Below are 6,350 nucleotides of genomic sequence, written 5' to 3' on the forward strand. Positions count from 1 at the left end.
TTTTAGGAATGAAAAAATTAAAATTTTAGGAATGTTGAATTTGTAAATTTATTTTCATGTTAAAACTTAAGTCCCATTTTAGAAACTCCCATTTGAAAAACAACAGTTTCCTTTTGAGTTGTTTTTTCTAATTGTGCATATGATGCAAGTTCTTATTACGCCGTAAGGCGTTTCCCTCTGAAATCAACTCCCCTCTCTGCTTACCTGTCATCGTGTAAGCCACACGATTATATGTTAGACGATTGCAACAATTTCAGTCGTTGATCGTTGATTCAAAAGGGTTGCCCAAACGGTTTGGGCGTTTCATTTGGCAGATCGAATAGTTTCATCAGGGCAACTGAACCGGGCTCTCTAGTGCTACATGCGTCCCACTAACCCTGTTGGCGGGCTTTTCTTGTACTGTCTGTGGGTGGAGTTGATTGATCCCAAGGCTGTACTGAGCAGGCAGCACATTCTCACAAATCCCGGTGTTCTCAAATCCATCGTTGAGAAAGCGGACATGAGAGAAAGCGATACCGTCCTGGAAATCGGCCCGGGCACTGGAAATCTAACCCTAGAGTTCCTGCAGGCCACCCACAGAGTCATCGCAGTCGAGATCGATCCCCGGATGATCGAAGTAGTTCACAAACGCATAAAGGGGACCGAAATGGCTCAGAGATTGGAGGTGAGTTCCAATTTCCTTTGCATCTTGTTTTTACATTCATTCACCTTATTTACCTCATTAACAATATGTCAATTCCACATGGATTGTGACTCTTCATGCCCACCCCAAGTTTCAAATCCTCAGAGACATGTTTTCCCTTCATGAGTTGTTGCTTCTATGCACCTGTGTAAGCACCGGCTCAGGCTCCGGCTCCATGTGGATGGGGCAAGGTGTAGGTCTTCTGCCACAATCACTGAGACATATGTTTTCGAATATCTGTTGTCAGCCTACTATAGTTCGTTGTGATATTCACATAATGGAAATGGGCATGCTTTCTGCATGACCTGACTTCAGTTCATCGTGATAATCCCATAATGGAGAAGGGTGAGCTTGCTGCATTTGTAAACTGGAAACATCAACCAAAAAAAAATCCTACATTGACAACAATACTGAAGAAGGTTTATTTGTGAAATACCACATACATTAAAACTTTTTCAAATCTTTGCCAATCTGAAAACTGGGTTTAGGGTGAATTTCTCATGCCTATGCGATGAAAACTGGCTATGGGGTGAAGTCCTCATGCTTATGTGATAGCATCTTTCTTTTCTTCAGTTACTACCTTTCTCCAATCTAATGATGCTTAGAAGTACCTGTGTGCTTTGGGAAGCCATAATCTTGTAACGTACTGCACTTTCTGTCTGGCAATGAAAAATGCCAATTTTGGCAATAAAACACTTCTTCTTTTTGCAAATTTGATGTTGCAGATGGATTCCCTACCCCCTTATGTCCAATTGGGCACCTCAGTATTAAATTTATGCAATTCAAACCTGTAATTCCAAGATTCTGGCAAAATTTCTGCCAGATTTACATGGAAAATGCACTGGAAAGAGATTATGTTTACAGCAAGGTTAGCATAAGCTATGTGCTTTGCAGGTTCCCTTGTGATGTCTTCGTAATTGTCTCTTGCAATTCCTTTTTTGTTCCTTGTGATTGCTGTCTTCGGTGATACCTTATTAATTTTTGGGATTACGATAAATCAAAGTTGCTCTTCTCTAATATGACTATCTCCTTTTTCTTTTCTGTTATGGACAGTTGGTGCGAGGGGACATACTACGAATAGACTTGCCAACTTTTGACATATGTGTAGCCAATATACCTTACCAGATATCATCTCCGCTCATCTTCAAGCTTTTGTCCACCATGCCCAAGTTTCGAAGTGCCACCCTCATGCTTCAGAAGGAATTTGGCCACCGCCTCGTGGCAAAGCCTGGTGATTCCCTTTTCAATCGCCTGGCTGTCAATGTGGATCTTCTGGCCAGTACCAAGCTCCTTATGGATGGGAGCAAGAGGCATTTTACGCCATGCCCAAAAGTGGATTCCTCTGTTGTGAGAATCGAACCAAGGGCATGGCCTCCTCCAGTCGACTTGAGTGAATGGAATAGATTCACTCTGATGTGTTTCACCAGAAAGAATAAGACTCTCGGTGCAATCTCCCTGTTCATCAATTTTAATCTTGAAGGCATATATCCCTGCTATTGTTTATTTGCTCCCCAAGATTATCTTCTTTAAAGGCATTTAGAGCATGGATGGCAGCAATTTCTCAACAAACAGTATAGGTACATTTTCATTGTATGAGCAAATGGAGGAATTTTTCCTTTTTAGTTAAAAGGACGAATCATCTTCGGTTTTTCTTTGCAAGCAATACTTTAAGCAGACAAGCGTTTCAATATGAATTAGTGATGTTTTTTCGATCTCTTCATATTTATTTTCTTCAACATGTTTGAAACCTTTTCTTCTGGGAACTATTGTTTTTGCAAATATTTTACCTTGAATCAATTCATCTCAGCATGCATTCAAGTTAGTTAGAATGGAATCACATAGGTTTCAGCAGTTTAGCCTAGTCGGTTGTCTCATTAGTCAGGACTTATGAGATGTATGTTAAAAGACTGAAACCTGCTTATGTTAAGGTGAATTTGTGCTGAAAACAGTTTTCAATACTCACGGATCAGACCTTGATCCGAAGAAACTTGTGGGTTAATGGAAACTCATGATCACAGATATAACTGAAAAAGGGAAAAGGAAACCCTCCTATTGAACGATTTCCTCTGCGAAGTTTTTCTCAAGCTCTTGTCAAATACAAGGCAAACTCTTACATTCCAGCTTAACAGAGTTCTTCGCAGAACTGAGGTTTTAAACATTTTGTTCGTAACTGACAGGAAAAATATCTTGAAGATGGATCACTTTCAACTGCATAATTTTTTTAGTGTCTTGTACTCTAAAGTTGGAGTACGAGGGAAAATATTCCTTGCTCATTAAATAAAGCCTCATCTGTGACTCCGTCGGTAACAACCACTCTTTAGAAGGTAGGCCCCGATATAAATACCAACATTTTGAAAGAGAGTCTAAAATCCCGAAAGGCTCTAAAGGATCATAGTGTACAACAGTGACTTCCCCATAAAGATTAGTCTTGCACATTACACAAGACTTGATCGAAGGATTTTCTGCGTAATGAAAAGGTCAATATGGGAGATTCCAATCACGTTCCAAGGCATTTTTTAAAATGTGGATGTGACAAAAGGTTGTTGTGGAACGTGCTGTTTGTATATTTTAACACACTAACACTTTACAACAATGAACTAACAATATTGATATTAACATTAACTTATATGTTAGTCTTTTAGATATTAATTCTTAAATATTGGTTTTTGTTTTATGTCTTTGTTTTATAGATTTTTAATATGTGTTAGTAATTCATAAAGATTATTTACTTGATTTTAATTTATAAAGATTAATTATTTGATTGAAATTTATAAAGATTAACTAATTGATATTAATTTATATAAATAAAAATAATGAATATTAATTCATAATTATATAAATAAAAATAATAAAAATAATAAAAATTTTAATTCATAATTATTAACATCAATTTTAGGTTTCTTTTAAAAATCTCGCCTGCTGGCCTTTGCTGTTCCTTTATAAATTTCCCTCATTAGTATTTATTTCTTCCTTCTGGCTCTTCTTTTTATCATATTCGATCATCTTTCTCTTGCCCTGATGATGGATCCCATTTGGGATTCGAAACGTTGGTGTAAAAATTCCATTACTGTGGGTTCTCCGGTCAAAAATTCAAAAATATTCATGATGAAAATAGCAATAGGGAAGATTTATCTGCATAATGAGAAAGACAATATGGGAGATTCCAATCATGTTCCAAGGCATTTTTTAAAATGTGGACGTGACAAAAGGTTGTTGTGCAAGGTGTTGTTTGTATATGGGAAATTTCTTGATCATTGTGTATAATCCTAATGTTGATAGATATGTCTACTAAGTGGTTCCAGTTAATGGGGCATTGATTTGAGTGGTCAATATATCTTTATTATTTATCAAAGTAATCTTGTGTTGTATTTGTGTTCTTCAATTTATGCTTTACGGCGTTTCCTTTGCAACATCTGATGCAAATGCTAGTTAATTATTATGTCACAATTACTTTTTGATACCATTACATTTGGTAGTTGTTCCCATTTCAAAAACAACAGTTTCTTTTCGAGTTGTTTTTTTTAATTGTGCATATGATAGAAGTTCTTATTAATTATTATGTCACAACTACCCCTTGATACCATTACATTTGGTAGTTTCAATTGAGAGCGACTAGATGTCAATATGGGCCATGTATTAGGTTTGTAATTTCATTGGGTTGTGCTTGAAGGTTGCCTAAAGCAAGGTTTGATGACGATTTAAGTTGGAGAGGAGCATAGATTCATCATTCAGCAAACGACTTTCAAGCAAGGTTTAAGCACGATTTATGCTTGGAGAGGAGCGCATTCAACAAGCTTCCTAACATACTGGATTTGATTTGTTTGCGGATTCCCAATTCCTGGTATGTTTTCATATTAAAAAAGGAGATACCAAAAACATATGCACATTTGTACATTCGTTTGTTGAATCCTAAACCTGTTTAGAATTTTACTAAATTTTTTCGTTCATGCAATAAACTTAAATTTGATTGAGCTACTTGTATATTGGCTTGAACGTTTTGGTCACAAAAATTTCCTACAAAATTAATCCTTATCTAAACTGGAGCAGGAATATAGGTCTCCTTTTTATCCATTAATGGTAAATGCATTCGATATATTAGTTGTGGCTCATATCAGACCTGCCTTATATACAACATCCATGGGGTTGTTGTTCCACCATTTTCCTGTGGCTCATATCAGACCTGCCTTATATACAACATCCATGGAGTTGTTGTTCCACCATTTTCCTGTGAAAAAATAAAAAGAAATTTGAAAATAATTTACTTTTGTCAATTGAATTGCTCTTTTTTTTTATGCTTTTCATTATAGAAGTGCGACCTCAATATGTGCCCTTCTAAATGAAATTAAGACCTGCCCTTCAAATTTGATCACTGGTTCCCACCATCGCCAAAGCCAACTGCATCCGAACCATGGTTTATAATCTTATAATATATGCAACAAATAGAATCAAAACAATGAGAAGCTTTCCCAACAAATCAGCCTTGGTAAATGAATTACATGAAAAAATAGAAAGAAGTAAAGAGTACCTAAAGAAATATAAAAATGACGATAGACATTCCCGTATGATTAAGAAGCGTCATGGCAGGACGAGATGAGAATTTAATAGCTGTAAGCATTGGCACTTAACTTAATCATAAGCAAATGAATATATCACCAAACAACATAAAAGGGCCTTTGAAATCACTATTAAATATAAAGAGTCGTTGTAAATTTGTAATGACTTTGATAAGTAAAAAACGGGCTGTCTCGTCAGAAAAGAAGAGGAGATCTAACGGATTGCTTACATTCTAACTGTTTACCGTTAACTGTTTCCCGTTAACGGCTGCACTCTGTTTTGCTACCAGTTATCCAACGCGGGTGTTAACCTGATGTCTAGTCACAAAGCTTTTTCTTGGATCTAATAGAATAGGATAATGATCCAACATCTAAACATATTTGATAGGTGTAACAGCTTGCTCTAATATGAACTATCATTTAGTTTTTTTTGAATAATGAGTATGAGGCAGTTTTTATTTGCAAATGGCAAACAGTAACTACTATCCTCATGTTCAGTTTGACAATTAAACCAGTTGCGCCAAAAAAAACTGGAAGAAAGAAAAAATTATACGAAAATAAAAATGATTTAAAAATATATTTATAATTATAATAAATTATATTTTTATAAAACAACTTTTATATATATATATAAATATAAATAAATAAATAAGGAATTGCATACAGAAAATGTCTACAAGTTATATAAAGCGTCATGCAGAATAGATTGAAGGAAAAACACAATATTACATAATGCAATACAAGTTATATAAAGCGTCATGCAGAATAGATTGAAGGAAAAACACAATATTACATAATGCAACACAAATACAAGTGAGAAACCAAATTAGATGGTTTACAAGGAAGAAAATTTTTCTTTTCTTTGGACTTAACGTTAAAAATAATTTGAAAAAAAAAAGAAAACAACTTTATTTATACATGTTAAAAATATTTTGAGAAAAAGGACCAAACAAAAAATTTTAAAATAAAGGAAAAGAATAAAAATTAACAAATAATTTGTAACATAGAGATTTCATGAGTTGTTCTTTTTTTTATCAAGTTTAATTTCATTTATATTATTTAACTACTAAAATTAATGGGCTTAAAATAGCTAGAACAAATATTGTTAATTATTA

At 34.7% G+C, this 6,350-nt stretch overlaps 1 pseudogene; it reads left to right on the forward strand.

Moving 5' to 3' along the window:
• The first annotated feature begins 361 nt into the window (after positions 1-361).
• Positions 362-2,212, forward strand: LOC149252586 (uncharacterized; annotated as a pseudogene).
• The last annotated feature ends 4,138 nt before the right edge of the window (positions 2,213-6,350 follow it).

This window comes from Pinus tabuliformis, chromosome 7 (genome assembly GCF_031772625.1).
Source record: "Pinus tabuliformis cultivar Carrire ecotype Pingquan chromosome 7, CPIR1, whole genome shotgun sequence".
Classification (NCBI taxonomy): domain Eukaryota; kingdom Viridiplantae; phylum Streptophyta; class Pinopsida; order Pinales; family Pinaceae; genus Pinus; species Pinus tabuliformis.